Raw genomic sequence first — 23,581 nt, forward strand, 5'->3', positions numbered from 1 at the left:
GTGAAAGGTATAGGTTAATGTTAGTCAGGGCCATTCTTTTGTAGGGATTATTGAAAGTCAGATTGCGTTGCGCCAAATATATTGTGTGTCAGTTTAGAGTTGATCAGAATAAGTAAAGAGAGTAATGTCTGAGTACGTTCAGTTTTGCTCAGCTGTCTGAAAAGCAAATAATGTAAGAGGTTTATCAGCACAGTAATTCATTAATTTTTCTGAGGGGACGTTACATATGGTGACTCTGAACCCATACAGCCCCTCAGAACTCATCCACATTTGCTTAATCAAATTGCCTGAACATTTACGACACATTATTTTGGCAGGACGTTGCAAAGACGACATTAAAGCTTTTCAGGGACTCTTACAAGAAATAGAAATTGACACTGACAATCGCAGAACGCGAAAACAGGAACACAACAATTACAGGTCACATCCGTCACAATTCCGCGATGAAAGAAATAATAACTGGACACGACAAGGCTATTCTCACAACACAAATCGTGACCAAAACAGACACCACCCGTATGACAACTGTTGGCAGAATAACAGTTACAGAGAAAGATCGCATTTCCGTAGTAATGAATATGACAGAGATAACCACAGAAACAGACAATATGGGAATCAAAACAATTATTATCAAGGGAGACAGAATAATTTCAGACACAACGGTCCTTCGCGCAGTTACGACTCAGGGAGAAGTTCTCCACCACGTGACCAACAAGAAATTAATTACAGAAACTACCGACATGACGACAGACGATACCATCAGTACGACAGACCTGAATTTCATCAGAACTGGCGAGATTGAAACAGGGTTGGGCCCTCTCGGCAAGGTGAATTTGTAGAAGTTAGGTCTCCTAATCCTAATAACGACACGCGCCAACAAAGAGACAGGCAATGACTCGCACCGCCAAGCAGCTGCGTGCGCCAGCTGGGTCAGCGAAAAATGACATAGACGCTAACCTTGAGAAAAATTCCAGTATTCTTTACTGACGTATACCGCATGATAATTGTGTTCAAGCTGAAACTCCGAGTAGTAGGAAGAGTAAAGGTTTACACCATATTTCACATGTAAAACCGTTTCTTGAGAGATAATCTGCTTTTTAACTTTGTCTTTGCCATATAACTTTTCACGTTTCTAGTACTCTTTGTCACACTCAGAAATTGTTAACATGCAACTATGTTTTAAAATAAACTATCCAGTCTAGAACCTAGGGAACATATGAACATATTTAGACAGTAATTACGACTGCATTCTTATAGTGAACAGACGTCACAGTGTTATTGTGTGTGTACATTCTTGCTTGTTAGTTGCACGACTATGTAACGACTATAAGGCTTACATATTTAGAACATATGCTGCTAATGAGACATTAATGCAACATTTTGGTTTACTTGAAAATACATTCTGGATTTAAAGTACTTTCTGCGAGATACCAGATGACACAGTGGTTAGTTTATGTGACAGCTACATGATTTTATCACGACGCTACTAATGAGTGACAATTTACAATGTTGCTTTTGCGGTGTATCTACTTTATATCTGCACAGTTTCTCTGTATTATTCTGGAAAGTAAAACATGTTTTAGTAGTAACTTTTGTGGTATAGCTACAACGAGACAGCCTTTTCCGTTGCACAACAATACGTTACACCACAGTACTTTCTTCATCACAGCAATAAGCGTAATAAGTAAGATGTCTACACGCAAAGCATTTCACTTTTGTTTATCATGAGGTAAGTACATTGACTTCTGCAGAATTTAGCTTTCAGAGGACGATAACTACGACACTTCCACAGAGATTATCTTACAGCAAGACGCACAGTTTAGCGCTACAGTAGCCGGCCGCGGTGGTCTAGCGGTTCTGGCGCTGCAGTCCGGAACTGCGGGACTGCTACGGTCGCAGGTTCGAATCCTGCCTCGGACATGGGTGTGTGCGATGTCCTTAGGTCAGTTAGGTTTAAGTAGTTCTAAGTTCTAGGGACTTATAACCTCAGATGTTGAGTCCCATAGTGCTCAGAGCCATTTAGCGCTACAGTACAGGTATTTGAGTGATTAATTTTGTACTTAGAACATTTATTTTTAAAGATTTTTGAGCTACAATGATACAAAGGTTTTCCGTGATACATTTCATTCCATTGCTGTAATCTGTAACACCTGAGAGTGTAATTACATTAATCCTCAGGAGGTACACGCCTACATTGTGTACCATGTGTCTGGCAAACACATTGAGCCCTAGCTAATACGGTATTTGCTTATTCAACTTTACACATCGGTACCATATTTCTCTAACATATAAATTACACAGCTATCTGATCATTTAACTGAGAGAGAGACAACCTTTTTTTTTACTACATCAGTGAAAGATGTTTACGCAATTACACAGTTGGATAACTTCACACTTATGAAATTGTATTTTGTCTGTACTTTGTGAACTGTTCATATTTTTTCGAACCATTGACATACTATGAGAGCTCTGAATGATGTATTTGGTGTGGGATCATGATTTTCAAGTACGTTTGAGGTAGATGACACTATTGAAATGAGCAGAGAATTTTTTTAGGTTTTCAAATTATTGGAGGAAGCTATGACGATTTTGAGAATTGACTGATATGTTTTGATATTATTGCGACGATGATATGTATTATGCTGTAGAGGTATGTTTATGATCAATAAGATGATGCTACCGTATATGAGTAATTTGATTATGCTACGTATTTCTTATGATGAATTATTGAAGAAGTGTCGACGAATATGTATATGTGTAATAAGGTAAGGAATAATAAGTAGTGGTTAGGGACTCTGACTTGTGAAAAAGGATGTTGAAAACCAAGAATTGTACTTTAAGAGTTATGAAAGGTGTGTAAATGCGTCAATGTATCACAATGCCAGCGAAAATTTTTTGGACACTGTTATATTTATAGGATTTTGTTTCTACACATTTGTAACGCAAATTCCGAACCTGTGAATTTTTTTTATATGAGACTGCTACTGTAGCGGAAACTGCTCTCATAAATATTTCGATAAGAAAGTTAAGTGACCACCTTCATGAAATGTGTCATGGGCACACAGCTGTGTGACGGTCACCTGGAAAAAGGCCATTAGTGTGTGCCTTTCAGAGGCACATGAGGAGAAAAAAGAAAGAGGCCATTATCCTCACTATTGACATTTATTTGTAGAAAGCATCGCAAATACGACACACTCAAACTTGAAAACATATGATTATACTGTGGAGCTCTTAATTTACGATATTTACTAAAATGCCTAATGAAATGATGAGAAACATTTTACATCTATTGTCGCTCTAGTTGAGAGATTGCTCATTTTGTTTAATATCTAGTTTCTAGCTGCACTGCAGCATTGGTTAAAATAAAATATAATAGATGTACTAATATCACTATTTTCTGTCTACAGACCCAGTGAAGAATAATTTTATGATCTACTTTCTTAAAAAAAAAAAAAAAAGGGGAACACAAATAGACATTTCCCCTCACAGGAATTGTATAAAATATATTTTTTAATGACTTGGTAACTTTCTTGCACAATAAGTTTTTGTGATGCATCACTCTAGTGTTAAGATCTGATTTAGGTATTAGACATTTCATATCGTTACTGTAATATTTTTTTCTGCTTGAGCTTTGTCATGTTTAGATATAAGTTATTGCATTTGCTGCTGCTGTCTGCCAGGCATAATGTTACTGAATTTGACTTTGTATTACTCTGTTAAACCAGTTTTACTATGGATTTATTTTTCTTGTTTGCTGCGCATTGCATTATATTAGTTGTAATGTTGCATTTGCTTGGTAATTAAGATTTACTGTAGCTTGCTTTGTCAATTTGCATTTTTTTTTCATTGCTGCTTGTATTAATCGTTTTGTGCTGCTGCATTGCCTCATCCCTTAGTATATATATCTGAGCTCAGTAGATTTAAGTTAGCTTAAGATGGGTAGGCTATATAAGAGAATGAGCTGAGATGAATTGGAAGAAATGCATTGAGAAGTTATATGAAAAAGATTTGGTCCAAATTGAGTATTTTACACTGAGAAATAATTATTTTGCAGAAAGCAGGTATAGATAAGACTTTTTGGAAATAATGATGAATGAATGGAGATCTCCAAGAAGTAAAGAAAGTTTTGTTTGCAAAATACTGCAATTAAACAATCCCTGTCCTTTCCTTGTGTTATCCCACTGTGTTTGTGTACCCTTGGGTATTTGTGTTCTTCCTGTCTTTGTGTGTTTATCTGATGAGAGTTACGTTGTAGATTTTTTTCAAATAATATGTTATTTACTTTGTAAAGATGTTTAGACATTATTAATTCTGTTCTGTTTCAATTCTCATGTGTGAAATTAATGTTTCAAAAACTATTCTCATTATTTTATGTATTTACTGATGTCATAATTCCTGTAACACTGATGTATATGTCTATTTCTATTCTTTTGTAAAGCCTGTATTACTACAAATGTTATCTGTACTATTATGTTCTTTAATGATGTATTTTGTACCTTTGTAATTGTATTCTTATGTTGGAAATTTATAATTGTATAGACACCAGTTCTTCAAATTTAGTTACATTTCACTGCACACGTTTCTGTTGGCCATAGTGATGCACAATATGTGAGAAGTAGGGACTGTTAGTGTTTGCACGTATGTCAATAATTCAGCAAGGGACTGGATAACAGCATTGCTGGTTCTAAGGACAATTCCAAAAACTTTGTGAGTGGTTTGTGAGTGGTTTATGGACTTGCTATATTCTCCGCAAGACTCTTCGATGGTGATTGTGCACCTGCACAGTCGCAACAGATGGCTGCTGGCCGTCTCTACAAGGACTACAGTGGGTCTGCATTTTTGATGGCCCACCAATACCATTATTTCTACAAGGACTGCAGTGGGTCTGCACCTCTGGTGGCCCACCAATACCATACACTCTACTGGGAATACAGTGGGTCTGCTCTGTGATGACCTACCTACCAATATTCTTCAACTTCGACTGACTCTTCTGTGGGTTTGCTCTGTTGTGGCCCATTACCTGTCTGCATGTCAAGAGTCAGCACTGTATATCCGTTGGAAGGACAACACTATATCTTCAAGACTACATGGAAATACATTACTTCCGTGTGCATTTTCTTTTACTGCTCAGACTTTGAGAAAAACACTGCAATTTTACTGTGATGAATGATCAGGACTGTCTTTATGGACTGTGAGAAAATTTTAGCTTTTGACCAACATTGTATCAATAAGTGTGTGCATTTGATTTCTTTGTTATTGTAATTATGAAAAATTTTTTCAAATCTGTATTGGCCACTGCCCAAAACAATTTGTAAAATTTTTTGTGGGGAACATGGGGGCTATGTAAGTAGGCTGTTTAGGTATTTATATTTGTAACGCCACGTAGCGCTCTGTACGAAAATCACTGGCTGTGCTGTGTGCAGTCTGTGGCTGGTTTGCATTGTTGTAATATTCGCTACAGTAGTGTTGGGCCGTTAGCTGTTAACAGCGCGTAGCGTTGCGCAGTTGGAGGTGAGCTGCCAGCAGTGGTGGATGCGGGAAGTGAGACGGTGGAATTTTGAGAGTGGGTGATATGGACGTGTGTCCATCAGGAACAGTTCATTTGTAAGAAGTGACGTCATGAGCTGCTATATATATTAACACATTTGAACACTACTAAGGTAAATACATTGTTTGTTCTCTATCAAAATCTTCCATTTGCTAACTATGCCTATCAGTAGTTTGTGCCTTGAGTAGTTTGAATCTCTTATTTAGCTGGCAGTAATGGCGCTCGCTGTATTGCAGTAGCTTGAGTAACGAAGATTTTTGTTAGGTAACTTATTTGTGAAAGGTGTAGGTTAATGTTAGTCAGGGCCATTCTTTTGTAGGGATTATTGAAAGTCAGATTGCGTTGCGCCAAAAATATTGTGTGTCAGTTTAGAGTTGATCTGAATAAGTAAAGAGAGTAATGTCTGAGTACGTTCAGTTTTCTCAGCTGTCTGAAAAGCAAATAATGTGAGAGGTTTATCAGCACAGTAATTCATTAATTTTTCTGACGGGACGTTACAATTGGTAGCTATTGACAGTCCGGTTGTGGGGCTGCTGGTGGAATAATTGTTATTAAATGTTCCTATTATTTATTTAATGCTGTTGTTTGCCGTTCTCAACACTGGCTGTCTAACTACAATATTGGCAATCAGAAAGTGATTAGTAAAATGTGAAGCCTGTAATTAGAATTCCTGGTGTCCACTTCATCTGAGAAATACATTTACAGCTACAGCTTATAGCTCTGAGAAATTAGGAGATTGTCTGGGATTCATAATCAAAAAACCATTCTCTCTAAAACGTTCACTATATTCTGAAAATAAAATATGTAAAATTATGAAAATCTTAAATCCATTAAACATATATTTTACATACACAAATTCAAAGAAAATAACACAGTTATTCAAGATACATAAACAGATAATTATATCTTAGCAGTCTTTTCTAAACCTGAAAGAAAATTTCACAAATCATGACAATTTCATTTTTACGAATGTGGTTGTAGCCACTTTGGCTGGCGTTCTACACTTCCATTCACAAGGGTAGAGGAGGGGAAGTTGCTATGGAGTGCATCCTTCACGTTCACTCTAAATTACATGGAAAGGGGAGGGGTCACTGTGAGTTTTGTCCAAATCACTCCACGCTTTCACACAGCTACCAGCCTGCCATTATCTAGTTTGTCCTGTAGAACAAACAAAAAGAGTGCCTCAGACTCTGTTCACTTAATATCTAAGGGTGGGTCAAATGAAATGGGGATATATATATTTTACCTTTCAATATGTTACTGAAACAAAGTTAACAGAACCTTTACAATTTTACTCTCGCGGTTACTTAACTGTTATAAAATCGATAAACAAATGGCTCAAAACGCCGTTAGTCGCGTACTAGAGAAAATTTATGCTCAAGGCATACAATCATAAATCCTATTTAATTTCAATTTATTATTTCTGGCCCGGAACACTGAACCAATGCTCGGTAAATTTTTGATACATTTGTATTTTATTTACTTAGCTGACTCATCTTTGATTACCTTATTCTTAGAGATAGTATGAGTATATTTGATTAGTAGTTGTCTTCTCAGCTTCTTTGTACATGTAAGTAACTTGTGGTAATAGAACAGTTCTGAGTGTTCAAAACATACTACGTTTAGTTGACTACTAAATCCACTTATTGGTCCTCTGCTGCTGTGTCCGTTCCACATCTGCAATTATGTACTTACTTCATCGAAGTGTATTTATGCTGAGCTACAAAAAATGTTTCAAGTCTGCCATTATGTTACTCAATTATGTTGCTAGTGTATGTACTTATTTAACACTCACTCTGTTAACATGTAAAGCATAGGATAGCACATTTATTTCATATTTATAGTGTATTGCAGCTGATCAGTTTGTTCATGTGGCAATCCACTTCCACACGATCGGACGCTGAAACCTCAGGTAGTCTCTCTCGACCTACCACTAAAGTTTATTAAGTAATTATGGACGAGCGTAATGCTAAATTCCTTAAACCTATAGGACACCATGAGCTGCTCTGTCTCATCTAACATAAGGGTACGCATTCACGTCTCCAACTCAGAACCTCAATACGTGTAGGTGTGTCCTGTCACACCCTACACCAAATAACGGCCAGCTCCAACCTTATAAATATTCCAAAAACGTGCCCTTCGCGTCTCAACCACAAACACAGTTCAATTCTATTACACTGCCATTCCTTGCTACACAAGGTGAGTTCATTCTTACAACTTATCTGCATATTTTTAATATCACTAAGCAATCTCTTTTACTATTAATTAGTTAGCTCTCCAGCATACAATTGGTTTCCCTGCCACTTCAGATCCTGCTTGTACACGGATTTGTATATCTTTTTAAATTACTGTTGGTGGACCATTTCCAATTGAACAACAACTTTGTACTTATCATATTACCAGGGTTCTATACATACTTGTTACTCAAATACATTTGTATCTAAATTACATCATACTTCTCTGTTGTTTGTGTCACTGTTAGGTTTGTCACATTAGGTATTTTCTTCACTAATCGGTGGATAGAATGGTTACACAACTCATGGCTTGATAGCCATGACGGGAAATTTTTGTATTGCAAAGAAGGAGTCGAAACTTTGGTGGATAGGAAAGATGAAGATACAGTGAGATATGAAATGGAAAGAAGATCTCACACAGCTGGGACTGCACAGTTGCCACACTGTGTAGAGGTTACAGAAAAACCTTCTACCTACAGAATTCATTAGTTTATTATTGACTTGATAAGCATAACGGAAAATGTAATGTGTTGGAAAGTGTTGTTGTTGTGGTCTTCAGTCCTGAGACTGGTTTGATGCAGCTCTCCATGCTACTCTATCCTGTGCAAGCTTCTTCATCTCCTAGTACCTACTGCAACCTACATCCTTCTGAATCTGCTTAGTGTATTCATCTCTTGGTCTCCCCCTACGACTTTTACCCTCCACGCTGCAATCCAATACTAAATTGGTGATCCCTCGATGTCTCAGAACATGTCCTACCAACCGATCCCTTCTTCTGGTCAAGTTGTGCCACAAACTTCTCTTCTCCCCAATCCTATTCAATACTTCCTCATTAGCTATGTGATCTACCCATCTAATCTTCAGCATTCTTCTGTAGCACCACATTTCAAAAGCTTCTATTCTCTTCTTGTCTAAACTATTTATCGTCCATGTTTCACTTCCATACATGGCTACACACCATACAAATACTTTCAGAAATGACTTCCTGACACTTAAATCTATGCTCGATGTTAACAAATTTCTCTTCTTCAGAAACGCTTTTCTTGCCATTGCCAGTCTACATTTTATATCCTTTCTACTTCGACCATCATCAGTTATTTTGCTCCCCAAATAGCAAAACTCCTTTACTACTTTAAGTGTCTCATTTCCTAATCTAATACCCTCAACATCACCCGACTTAATTCGACTACATTCCATTATCCTCGTTTTGCTTTTGTTGATGTTCATCTTATATGCTCCCTTCAAGACACTATCAATTCCGTTCAACTGCTCTTCCAAGTCCTTTGCTGTCTCTGACAGAATTACAATGTCATCGGCGAACCTCAAAGTTTTATTTCTTCTCCATGGATTTTAAAACCTACTCCGAATTTTTCTTTTGTTTCCTTTACTGCTTGCTCAATATACAGATTGAATAACATGGGGGACAGGCTACAACCCTGTCTTACACCCTTCCCAACCACTGCTTGCCTTTCATGTCCCTCCACTCTTATAACTGCCATCTGGTTTCTGTACAAATTGTAAATAGCCTTTCGCTCCCTGTATTTTATCCCTGCCACCCTTAGAATTTGAAAGAGAGTATTCCAGTGAACATTGTCAAAAGCTTTCTCTAAGTCTACAAATGCTAGAAACGTAGGTTTGCCTTTCCTTAATCTTTCTTCTAAGATAAGTCGTAAGGTCAGTATTGCCTCACGTGTTCCAGTATTTCTACGGAATCCAAACTGATCTTCCCCGAGGTCGGCTTCTACTAGTTTTTCCATTCGTCTGTAAAGAATTCGTGTTAGTATTTTGCAGCTGTGGCTCATTAAACTGATTGTTCGGTAATTTTCACATCTGTCAACACCTGCTTTCATTGGGATTGGAATTATTATATTCTTCTTGAAGTCTGAGGGTATTTCACCTGTTTCATACATCTTGCTCACCAGATGGTAGAGTTTTGGCAGGACTGGCTCTCCCAAGGCCGTCAGTAGTTCCAATGGAATGTTGTCTACTCCGGGGGCCTCGTTTCGACTCAGGTCTTTCAGTGCTCTGTCAAACTCTTCACGCAGTATCGTATCTCCCATTTCATCTTCATCTACATCCTCTTAATCCCGTCTCCGGCCTTCCTGATTTAGGTTTTCCGTGATTTCCCTAAATCGTTTCAGGCAAATGCCGGAATGGTTCCTTTCAAAGGGCACGGCCGATTTCCTTCCCCATCCTTCCCTAACCCGAGCTAGCGCTCCGTCTCTAATGACCTCGTTGTCGACGGGACGTTAAACAACACTAACCTAACCTAACATCCTCTTCCATTTCCATAATATTGTCCTCAAGTACATCGCCCTTGTATAGACCCTCTATATACTCCTTCCACTTTTCTGCTTTCCCTTCTTTGCTTAGAACTGGGATTCCATCTGAGTTCTTGATGTTCATACAAGTGGTTCTCTTATCTCCAAAGGTCTCTTTAATTTTCCTGTAGGCAGTATCTATCTTACCCCTAGTGAGATAAGCCTCTACATCCTTACATTTGTCCTCTAGCCATATCTGCTTAGCCATTTTGCACTTCCTGTCGATCTCATTTTTGAGACGTTTGTATTCCTTTTTGCCTGCTTCATTTACTGCATTTTATATTTTCTCCTTTCATCAATTAAATTCAATATTTCTTCTGTTACCCAAGGATTTCTACTAGCCCTCGTCTTTTTACCTACTTGATCCTCTGCTGCCTTCACTACTTCATCCCTCAAAGCCACCCATTCTTCTTCTACTGTATTTCTTTCCCCCATTCCTGTCAATTGTTCCCCTATGCTCTCCCTGAAACTCTGTACAACCTCTGGTTTAGTCAGTTTATCCAGATCCCATCTCCTTAAATTCCCACCTTTTTGCAGTTTCTTCAGTTTTAATCTACAGGTCATAACCAACAGATTGTGGTCAGAGTCCACATCTGCCCCTGGAAATGTCTTACAATTTAAAACCTGGTTCCTAAATCTCTGTCTTACCATTAAATAATCTATCTGATACCTTTTAGTATCTCCAGGGTTCTTCCATGTATACAACCTTCTATCATGATTCTTAAACCAAGTGTTAGCTATGATTAAGTTGTGCTCTGTGCAAAATTCTACCAGGCGGCTTCCTCTTTCATTTCTTAGCCCCAATCCATATTCACCTACTACGTTTCCTTCTCTCCCTTTTCCTACACTCGAATTCCAGTCACCCATGACTATTAAATTTTCGTCTCCCTTCACTATCTGAATAATTTCTTTTATTTCATCATACATTTCTTCTATTTCTTCGTCATCTGCAGAGCTAGTTGGCATATAAACTTGTACTACTGTAGTAGGTGTGGGCTTCGTATCTATCTTGGCCACAATAATGCGTTCACTATGCTGTTTGTAGTAGCTTACCCGCATTCCTAATTTCCTATTCATTATTAAACCTACACCTGCATTACCCCTATTTGACTTTGTGTTTATAACCCTGTAGCCACCTGACCAGAAGTCTTGTTCCTCCTGCCACCGAACTTCACTAATTCCCACTAAATCTAACTTTAATCTATCCATTTCCCTTTTTAAATTTTCTATTCTATCTGCCCGGTTAAAGGATCTGACATTCCACGCTCCGATCTGTAGAACGCCAGTTTTGTTTCTCCTGATAACGACATCCTCTTGAGTAGTCCCCGCCCGGAGATCCGAATGGGGGACTATTTTACCTTCGGAATATTTTAGCCAAGAGGACGCCATCATCATTTAATCATACAGTAAAGCTGCATGCCCTCGGGAAAAATTACGGCCGTAGTTTCTCCTTGCTTTCAGCCGTTCGCGGTACCAGCACAGCAAGGCCATTTTGGTTATTGTTACAAGGCCAGATCAGTCAATCATCCAGACTGTTGCCCTTGCAGCTACTGAAAAGGCTGCTGCCCCTCTTCAGGAATCACACGTTTGTCTGGCCTCTCAACAGATACCCCTCCGTTGTGGTTGTACCTACGGTACTGCTATCTGTATCGCTGAGGCACGCAAGCCTCCCCACCAACGGCAAGGTCCGTGGTTCATGGGGGGGGGGGGGGGTTGTTGGAAAGAAGAGGTCGAAATTTTAGGTGGATAGAAAAGATGAAGAATGAGTGAGACCTGAAAAGGAAAGAAGGTCTCACACAGCTGGGACTGTACTGCTGCCACACTGTGTAGAGGTTACAGAACAACCTCCTCCCTACAGAATTCATTAGTTTAATGCTGGCTTGACGGTCATACCGGAAGATTTTAGTATTTGAAAGTAAGAGCCGAAATTTTGGTGGATAGAAAAGATGAAGAATGAGTGAGACCTGAAAATGAAAGAAGATCTCACACAGCTGGGACTGCACAGCTGCCGCACTGTGTAGAGGTTACAGAACAACCTCCTCCCTACATAATTCATTAGTTTAATGCTGGCTTGATAGTCATACCGGAAGATGTTAGTATTTGAGAATAAGAGCCGAAATTTTGGTGGATAGGAAAGATGAATAATGAGTGAAACCTGAAAAGGAAAGAAGCTCTCACACAGCTGGGACTGCACAGCTGCCACACTGTGTAGAGGTTACAGAACAACCTCCTCCCTACAGAATACATTAGTTTATTATTGGCTTGATAATCATAACGGAAAATTAAATGTGTTGGAAAGAAGAGGTCGAAATTTTAGGTGGATAGAAAAGATGAAGAGAGAGTGAAATCTGATATGGGAAAGAAGATCTCACACAGCTGGGACTGCACAGCTGCCACACTGTGTAGAGGTTACAGAACAACCTCCTCCCTACAGAATTCATTCACTACCTATGAACTTCTTTAGGTCGATCACGTTTCTCAGACCTAATATCTTTTTACCCTTAGGGTACTCTAGCCTATATGCATTGGCATGTGGATTTCCTACGATCCTGAAAGGTCCTTGGTATACGAACATGAATTTCTTTGTTTCTGCATTTATTTTCTTTAATTTTTTTTGGTTTTGCCAAGGACAAACTGACCTATTTCAAAACTGATGGGTACAGCTTTTGCGTTCTAACGCTTTTTTCTTTCTAATGTGTTTTGCTTACCTTTACTAAGATTAACACCTATTTTTCAGAACTCGTATAGGCAGCTCCCAAGTTTCATCATTAGTTACTACATGTTTATCAATACAAGGTACCGTAATTACTCCGGTTATCGGCAAGACCAATTTTAAGTGGCTTCTTTCAAAGTCTACAACACTCTGATATTTCGACAAGAAATCTATGCCAATTAAAGCTTCAATACTGAGATTGTTTACAATTAAGCATGGATGATCAATTAAATTACCATTAATGTTAAAGGGCAGTAAAGATTCTTCCTTTACCGTTTTTGGCCTTTGCCAGTAGCACCAACTATTCTTAGTCCTGATACCCTCATTACTGTAAGCTTGTCTTTACCAGGTAATGCTTCAAAGAAGGACTGAGATATCGCACTCACCTCACTTCCACTGTCTAAGATACAACGTATATTGATACCCAACATATTCACTATTATTACAGGGTGGCTTATTCTAGTTTGTACAGGTGGTTCCTCAAACTCATCCAATAGTTCCTTTTGGATTTGTCTCCAACTAAAGTGATCGACACCTGTCTTCATTACATTTGGGTCAAAGTGTGTAGGGGTTTCCTGAATTACATTTTCAGCTGCCTTTTGCAGCCGGTCTATTAAGTTCAAATCGAAACACCGCACGACTTCATTAGATTTAGTTTGCTGAACATGACCCAAATTACTGTAGTCTGAGCGATTCTGCGCCTCCAGATCTGGCATAACACTAGTTACAGCTAAACTACTTTCACTATTATCGTCGGGTTCCTTCTCAAGTGACATCTGGTCACAGCTACTGGGTTCATCGACCCCCAACAGGCTCTCCTCTACATTCTCACTTACCTCCTGTCCTAAATCTATTAGTACAGTATCAACATCCTGCACAGGCACTTCAGATAAGAGCACATCATCCTCATCGTAAATATAAGCATGAATTTCTTCTGCTTCTTCACCTGACAATTCAGTATTTTGTAGCTCTTCCTTACCGATACACGGCTGCGCCTTCTCTTTCTCTTCCCACTTAGAAAGCGTCTATAACACGGTATCTATCAAGTACTTGAGTGATCTAATAATTCTGCTGTATCCTTAGATGCTACCGACCCCTAATCCACATGTTCAGTCTGAGTATTCTGATCTGTCTTACCAATTACTGAAATTACTGGCTTAGGAAACATAACCGCCTGGTGAGCGCCAGTGTCCTCATAGACGGGAACTAGTTTTCCTGCCTCGGCCTACTACTGTTTCCTTTATTTCCATTATAGTTAACTAGCACAGCATTGCTTTCCGCATTGTTGTTTACCTGCATAATTTTGTTCGGAACAAAATTACTGTCATTTGGATGCCATTGTTGGTTCTGATAATTATTTCTCCAATGCCTACCTCTCTTAGGATGGCGAACACCTACTGTTCTGATGTTTACATTGCCATTCTGCTCATTCTTAAAATTACTACTATTGTTAGTACCACTTTTGTTATTACGTGCTTGCTCCTCATTGGCAGCAACACGTTCTACACTTTCCAAATATTCAATGAAACGATCAAGGTTGGCTCTAGGGGCAGATATAATTCTAGTTTGGCAATACCATGGCAGTTTGGCTTCAAGACCCAGTATTCTCATTTCAGGTTTTAGCTTTTCGGCCAAATGTGACAAACGTGAGACCCATGACCTAGCAAACTATTTATTAGATTCCTTGCCTGCATTGAAGCGTTTTCCACTCCAAAATACTCTCAACACTTCATTTTGCTTATTGCTAGACCAATACTGATTAGTGAAAGCTGTTTTAAATTCCGCTAATGTTATACACTTCAACATAACATTAGCTTACCAACGCATGGCGTCACCTGCTAAATGGCTTCTAATAAATGAGATTTTCTCTCGTTCAGACCAAGTTGGTAGAATCAGATCTTCAAAATCGTTCCAGAAATCTAGCGGGTGGATATTTTTATCTGTATCGAACCGCAAGAACTGCCGACACCCGATAAAAGTGGCGTTTGCAGCTATAACTTCTTGCATACTACCATTACCAGAAGTTACTGAAGCTACTTTACTCTCAATGTTAGCAATGTTAGTACTAATATTTTCTACTCTCATTTCAACATTATGTACTCTTTGCACAATATGAGTAGTATCAGTTTTGATTGCGTCTACTTCTGCTTGACTTATGTTTACTTTTATCTTAACATCTTTAAACCTATCTGAGCACAGTTCAGATTCCGACTCGATCTTTTCTGTTAACTTGTGCTCCATCTTCGCATCTTCGATTTGGAAGGCTTTGCGAACCTCAGCAACTTCGGATTTTACTGTTTTATACATTTCAGAAAATTGTTGAGCAACCTTTTTCTTAATATCCTCATGATTGTAATCAATTTTATAGTTCAAACTGTCCAGATCCTCTTTCAACTCATTGCAACCAGCCTTGAAGGAATTGTCCATTACCTGAAACCGTTTATTAAAAATGGTTTGGGTGGCCACAATCCTGTTATTTACCTCAATTATATCAGATTTTAACTCAGCTGTCATTCTAGCATTATTGGCAGCTATTGCTTGTAATATTAAATTTAAATCAATAGCCCCAGTTTCTTTCGATTGCTCACTAGCTGGCTTTTTATCACACTCAGGTGACGAAAAACTAACTCCAACACCAGAATCATCAAAACTAAATGAAACTTCTGATCGATCAGTCATATCTAACTTATCCTTTTTAAACTCCAATGAATTAACAATTTCAAATTTCTGCTTTACTACAGGGGTCTCTATTATTGAATCATTGCCCCTTTTCACACTACTGTCAGGAGTCAATACTTCATATTTCACTTTAACATTACTATTTTCGTGCATATTTACACTTGAACCGTTGTCTGGATTTACAGTTCCTTCAACAGACAAAGGTTCTGATTTAAGTTTAACCTCAGTTTCTACTGGCGGTTCCATCGCCGACAGTTTTTTCGTGCATGCTAGTAAAAATGTTAACAGCTTTTCACTTAACTTCGTTCCTTCTGCACGACGTATGGCGTTGCCGGCGCGACGTACCAGGATTACTGATGCGACGCGGCGCGTTGAATTGCAGATGGCACTTCGACACTGCTGTGTGGCCCGCAACTGCAGGCGCAGATCCGGTTGCTCCGGCGGACGACTGCGGTGAGGTGAAACTGGCTTCTCGCGATGCCGGCAGCGCCACCAGACTCAGTGCCAGCTCCGTCAATCCAGATGCGTTGTTAATCCAATTGCGTCATCCACGTGCACACGTAACACTATCACTGTTCTATTACTCAGTTACATGTCGCATTTCACTCCCGAATCCGAATATTTAAAATCACTTTCACTTTTACTCAGTATCATTTCCCGGACGATGCCCCATATGTGGGGCGGCAGGTGGGATAATTGTTATAAAATGTTCCTATTATTTATTTAATGCTGTTGTTTGCCGTTCTCAACACTGGCTCTCTAACTACAATATTGGCAACCAGAAAGTGATTAGCAAAACATGAAGCCTGTAATTAGAATTCCTAGTGCCCACTTCACCTGAGAAATACATTTATAGCTACAGCTAATAGCTCTTAGGAATTAGGAGATTGTCTGGGATTCATAATCAAAAAACCATTCTCTCTAAAATGTTCACTATATTCTGAAAGTCACAGACCAAAAAGAATCCACACAATCCAACTACCAGAGCAGTTCAGAGTCTAATTGGCTGATGCAACTATAACTGTTCAAATTAAATGTTTAAATGAATGCTCGCCATAATCTGATGATAATGTTCATCAAACGCCACGCTAAATAATGGCAGAATTCTCTTACAGATATGATTGTTAATTATTTTTGCAAATGTTTTGTAGACTCAGTTTTGTAGGCTGATTCCTCCACAACTGCACACTTGGTCGAGTACTAGCGTTAAATTTGACTCACTGATATTGCCAAGGCAATGAATTTTGCACTCAGTCGCTAGATTTTAGTTGATATGCAGAAGCAGCAGCCGACGCCGCCGCTACAAAAAGGTCTCCGTGACTATATCCAACGGTTTTTCGTCTGCTCACGGAATTTCCATTTCTTTGGTTACTGTGGAATTAATGCGCCGAATTCTATCGGGCAGCTCCTTAGTCACCGCATATAATATCTGCTGACGCTCCGCATGGTTGCTCTAACTGCCGTCAAGATAAACACCTGCATCTACATCCACATGTACATGTTTACCCTGGAATTCACACGTAAGTACTTGCTGGAGGACTCATCGAACCTTTTCAGACTATTATTCTACTGCCCCACTCTGGAATAGCACATGAGGAAAACGAACATTGATATCTCCCCGTGCATGCTCTGATTCCTTTTATTGTATTACCATTATCAATTATGTCTCTGTATCTGGGAGTCAACGTACAATATTTTCGCATTCGGAGGAGGAACTTGCTGATGGAAGTTTCGTGAAAAGAATGATTTCCACCTCCAGTCTCTTGTGGTATCTGTGACAATCTCTTTCCTATTTTCCGATACTACAAAAGGAGGTACCTTTCTTTGACCGTTTTCGATATCCTCCATCAATCCTAGCCGATAAGGATACTACACTACGCAGCAGTAACCCACGAGAGGACTTGAAAGCTTAGTTTTGTTCGTCTATTAGATTTGTTGCATGCTCTAAGCGTTCTGCTAATGAAACGCAGTCCTCGGTTTGCCTTACACTTAGTATTTTCTGCGTGATAGTTTTAGTTTCATTTGTTCGTAACTCTAATACCTAGGCATTTAGTTTAATAAAAAATCTTTAAATTTATGTGCTCTATCGCGTGACAGAATTTTAGCGGAATATTTCTAATGTTCATTTGGGGGACTTTACACTTTTTATTGTCACATTTTATCTCCACTTTTACCACCAAGAAGATATCTTGTCTAAGTCATTTAGCATTTGGTTTTGATCTTATGGTGACTTTAAAAGACGGTAAAAGACAGCATCACATGAAAAACTGGAAGGAGACTCCTGTGGGAGGCGGCTGGAGTGTGGCTGGTTTGAACAAATCAGCATGAGAGCGAGCTGATTACTGCCCACCCCCTTCAAATGATTGCATGTAAGAGTGTTAGGCAAAGACTTGAGTACGCAAATTTAGTTTTTGGCCCTTGTGCAACACCATTTGAGATGGATCCACTTCACATAAATAATTATCAGAAGAATATTGGTATCCACCAATCTGTAATCAAGGAGTAGGAATGGAAACTATTTTCTCCAATGAAATTACACTGTGAGATTTATTTAAACGCGTTCATGTGAACTGCGATTACACTCGTGAATATCTACTGAACATTAGTGATAAACATCAAGTACAAGTAAAATCTGAGACCGAGTGGTTGGTAAGAGTGAGACCACATGCCCTAATGGCTACTGTGGAACCAAGCGTGTACTGGCGGCAACAAGATCAGACACGAATTAGCATACCATGCACCAGTGATTGATCACTCTGGGTAAGGTACTGCAGAGCATGCATAATTGAATCGTACTGCAGCCTCTGTACAGCTGAGTCTACTACAGAGGGGCGTTTTAACAGCCCTTTTAATTCCCTAAATGCCGGATCTGTGTATATTACCACTACTGCTGTCGTCGTTTGTGTGAGTGATAGAGGCCGTATCTCGGATAGAGGCTGATGCTGCAAACAGGGCATCTGGACGCCAGACCAATCAAAGGAGTCTGGAGCGAAGGCCACGAAAGAAGTGCGTTCACGAAATTTACATATTTTGTGCCTGACAGTCTGCATGATGCCTGAACTAGTCTCTGTCAGTCTGGAAGAGAATGACTTTCTTCCGTGTACAATCACCAAAAATCCAAAGTATTGTGTCCGCCAAAACCCCGTAACTGCCGTCCTGACTGAGCGGTAGACTCTGCGCCAATTACGTTTCCAAAACTGCTACACTGAACTCTCACCACAGATATACACTCCTGGAAATGGAAAAAAGAACACATTGACACCGGTGTGTCAGACCCACCATACTTGCTCCGGACACTGCGAGAGGGCTGTACAAGCAATGATCACACGCACGGCACAGCGGACACACCAGGAACCGCGGTGTTGGCCGTCGAATGGCGCTAGCTGCGCAGCATTTGTGCACCGCCGCCGTCAGTGTCAGCCAGTTTGCCGTGGCATACGGAGCTCCAGCGCAGTCTTTAACACTGGTAGCATGCCGCGACAGCGTGGACGTGAACCGTATATGCAGTTGACGGACTTTGAGCGAGGGCGTATAGTGGGCATGCGGGAGGCCGGGTGGGCGTACCGCCGAATTGCTCAACACGTGGGGCGTGAGGTCTCCACAGTACATCGATGTTGTCGCCAGTGGTCGGCGGAAGGTGCACGTGCCCGTCGACCTGGGACCGGACCGCAGCGACGCACGGATGCACGCCAAGACCGTAGGATCCTACGCAGTGCCGTAGGGGACCGCACCGCCACTTCCCAGCAAATTAGGGACACTGTTGCTCCTGGGGTATCGGCGAGGACCATTCGCAACCGTCTCCATGAAGCTGGGCTACGGTCCCGCATACCGTTAGGCCGTCTTCCGCTCACGCCCCAACATCGTGCAGCCCGCCTCCAGTGGTGTCGCGACAGGCGTGAATGGAGGGACGAATGGAGACGTGTCGTCTTCAGCGATGAGAGTCGCCTCTGCCTTGGTGCCAATGATGGTCGTATGCGTGTTTGGCGCCGTGCAGGTGAGCGCCACAATCAGGACTGCATACGACCGAGGCACACAGGGCCAACACCCGGCATCATGGTGTGGGGAGCGATCTCCTACACTGGCCGTACACCACTGGTGATCGTCGAGGGGACACTGAATAGTGCACGGTACATCCAAACCGTCATCGAACCCATCGTTCTACCATTCCTAGACCGGCTAGGGAACTTGCTGTTCCAACAGGACAATGCACGTCCGTATGTATCCCGTGCCACCCAACGTGCTCTAGAAGGTGTAAGTCAACTACCCTGGCCAGCAAGATCTCCGGATCTGTCCCCCATTGAGCATGTTTGGGACTGGATGAAGCGTCGTCTCACGCGGTCTGCACGTCCAGCACGAACGCTGGTCCAACTGAGGCGCCAGGTGGAAATGGCATGGCAAGCCGTTCCACAGGACTACATCCAGCATCTCTACGATCGTCTCCATGGGAGAATAGCAGCCTGCATTGCTGCGAAAGGTGGATATACACTGTACTAGTGCCGACATTGTGCATGCTCTGTTGCCTATGTCTATGTGCCTGTGGTTCTGTCAGTGTGATCATGCGATGTATCTGACCCCAGGAATGTGTCAATAAAGTTTCCCCTTCCTGGGACAATGAATTCACGGTGTTCTTATTTCAATTTCCAGGAGTGTAGTTTAACGATATTATCCAATGCAATAGCTTCCCACCGTAGTAAACGGCGCCCGCAAATGTGAGCTGACGTCATGTCTAGGCCACCAACCACAGAGTTGCACATTGTGCGTGCATAAAGCCGTAGGTCTTGGAGCACACAAATACGATATGCAAACAATGCGGCCTACCTATGGCGCCAGGTCGGTACTCCATACGTCCGGACGTACTGATCTAGGAAGACCAGAAAAAATAGACTGCTGGCTATGTAGCCGGAGCCTCATTTCGGACGAAAGCACCATGCAGCCACCAGGGTACACCACCCTTGCTATAAGACTGGCGAAGGCACTAGGGTGGCGCGGCTAGCAGAAACTGAAAGCAAGCCACGTACTCCAGCCAGCGTACAATAGTAGCGCCCGGTAACCACGCTATTGTCCGTTCCTCCTGCCCTTTCAAATTCTGGTTAGACCTGCTCGACACAATAACACACCCATCAGCTGCATGCTTCTGGTGTGTACTAAGTGGTCAGGAAACAGAAGGCAGAAAAAAGCAGCAGAGAGAAGAGAGTTACAAAACAGTTTAGTAATGAGAATATCAAGTCATTGGGGTGCATAGCGCTCAGTCTGCAAATAAAGGTCAGTCGTGACTGATTAAATAAACTTTGCATGCTCGATAAAATGAAAGAGGAATGGGCCTGAAGGACCTTCCATCCAGGAGATGGACGGGCCAGAAGGGTCTGCTGTCTGTCAACACTCTAAGAGGGTTGCTCGGCTTGTCTCCTAAATCGGTTGTACACTTTCTTGTGGAATGTCAGACAGGACTTCTGATTTAGCCGATGACATTCCAGCAGTTATCACCAGCTGCCACTCTCTGTGACACAAAGGTCACAATTAACTATGGATCCAGGAGCGACCGTGTGGCTATTCTCCATGAGGCCCTACCTCACTGGGACGCCACGACAGGTCTGCTGGCCGCGCTGCTGGCAGGGCTGGGGTTGGCAGTAGAAGACGCCAGCAGAGGCCAGAGGAAGGCCTCTAGTCTCCGCTCAGTAGAAGTGCTACGAGCTCTATGTGCAAGTTCGAAATAAGGAGAGAATACAGAAAACGAAGTTCTGGGCGCATCCCTTCATTACTGGTCGTGGCGTTAACAGGTTATTTGACACGCTTTGTAATGATTTAAGAAATTACAGTGCTAAATTCTCCAGTATCCTTAGAATGTCATTCTGTTTATTTGACGAGGTAGCAGAGATCTCCCGATATTAACTGACGAAACAGGTCACTGTCACTGTTTTAGGGAAAGTAATCTCACCACTCGGTAGCTATTTACTTGTTGTCTGCAGTGATATTTACAGGTTTTGTTGGAGCTGTAAAGTATACGTCGGCCGGAGTGGCCGAGCGGTTCTAGGCGCTTCAGTCTGGAACGGTGCGACCGCTACGGACGCAGGTTCGAATCCTGCCTCGGGCATGGATGTGTGTGATGACCTTAGGTTAGTTAGATATACGTACTTATAAGTCCTATGGGACTGATGACCTCACATGTTAAGTCTAGCGCTCAGAACCATTTGAACCAATTTTTTTGTAAAGTATACACAGAAGTGTTCTGCAGTTTTTAGTTGAAACGTACTTTATAATAAACTGAATTTAAATTTATACAGATGTGTCAGAGAAGAAGTCGGAAACCAGTCTCCTTTGTTTACACATCATTTATCTTAAAATAATTATAGTGTGTCTGATGTGTCTAGCCCATTAACATCACTTGTTGCAGCAGGAGATGTAGCTGTGCTATTTCGGTCTGAAAGTAGGTTTCGAGAAAAACTTGTGCATCCCAGATAGTACACATGCTTTGGCAGTGGTGTAAAGCTCTTCTGGTCGGTGTGGAGAATTAGGAATCGGCCGTGAGGAAACAGGATCGATAATTTCCACGATCTCCTGTCATCCAGAGACGAGAAAGTGCATAATTATAAGCGATTGGACCTGATTGTAATGTGGAGAGGCTTATTATTCGTACTGAGCTTCATTTATGACGCTCATAATTTCCGACAGCTCTTTTCCAGTTCACGTTTTGAGCAGTTCTGAGATGTGTCCCAAGTTCCTGATCACATCTGAATCTTGCAGATAAAAGATTCGGTGTCAAAACTATCCCCGGAGCTCACATGGGTGGCAAGTAGCGCATGGCAGCTCTGATGACGTCCTGGTACGGGAGCGGCCGTAAGCGTCTTGTGCTCCACTGGCAACGCCGCCAGGTTGGCAGGCCTGCCAGCAGAACCTCGCGGTGGCCCCTCTCCGGCAGAGCTGCCACACTCAGGTAGATGGGAGGTGAGAGGTTCCACTGCGTCCCATCCTTCTGTCTGGCATCTCTGCCAGCAGACCTGCCATGGCGTCCCAGTGTGGCAGGGCTCATAGTTATGAATCTGATTAGGTACTCCTAGTGAGGAATAGCGTGGGACAGCAGCCTCAGTCGACAGCGATGGCGTGGACCTCCCTAAATTGGTTTTATCTCTGCCTGAGTGGCCTCCAGCACTCTCTCTATAAGATGGTGCGTGCTCACCTCACAACTGACGTTATTTGCTGCGGCGTAGGTAGGTTGTTGGTTGAACCCGACCACCCTTTATTGCAGCGGCAGAGACCACTGAAGGCGTGGCCTAGCGGGCGTTCACCAATGCGCCTTACAGATCCCATGTGACTGCAGTTGGCTTCAAACGGAAGCTTCTAATTTCGTTGCTATGATGTTTTTGTGGTGGTGTCCATACATGACACCACATCCCTTCCCCTCCCCCCACCCCAAACCTCTTCATTATCGTCATGTAATGCGAAATCCATGGAAAGTGGGGGAGGGGGGTGCTTAATGCTGGTGGCAGTGAGGAGATTGGAGCCGAAACTGAGGCCAATGTCGATCTCCTGCTAGCGTCATGGCTTATGCTCTGAGCCAGCCCGTGAACACCAAGTGGAAAACTGAGCACAGCGCGCAAACTCCTATCAAGAGGCGAAGCAGCAAATGAAAACGGAGATTTCTCGACGACTGCAGGGGGACCCGAGGCAGTTCTTGAGATGGCCGTTGGGAAGAGTGGCGCATCCCCAGGTAATTGTTTCTGTCGAGACGGCGACGACCGTGATAGGGCTTCGACTTCCATCAGCTCCAGGACCGGCGGCGACACCTTGGAGTCTTTGGTCGCTGGTGGCAGAGAGGGCTGTTGCACCCCAGCATGCAAAGAATTTGAAAGCACGAAGCCTGCAGTACCACGCAGATCACGTGGACGAATTTGATTTTGATGACATCTCAGAAATACTCTTGGTCCCTACTGGAGTTCGAGTAGGGACCGTTAATATTTCTGAGATGTCATCAAAATCAAAGCAGAGAACATCTAACACGTAGCACATTGCCTCTCTCCCATTGTCTCCAACTGCCATTTGTTTTTGTGTCTTCTGTCTTCTGATTTGTCTGATGTGGCCCGCCATTAGC

Source organism: Schistocerca cancellata, chromosome 7 (assembly GCF_023864275.1).
Source record: "Schistocerca cancellata isolate TAMUIC-IGC-003103 chromosome 7, iqSchCanc2.1, whole genome shotgun sequence".
NCBI classification, from domain to species: domain Eukaryota; kingdom Metazoa; phylum Arthropoda; class Insecta; order Orthoptera; family Acrididae; genus Schistocerca; species Schistocerca cancellata.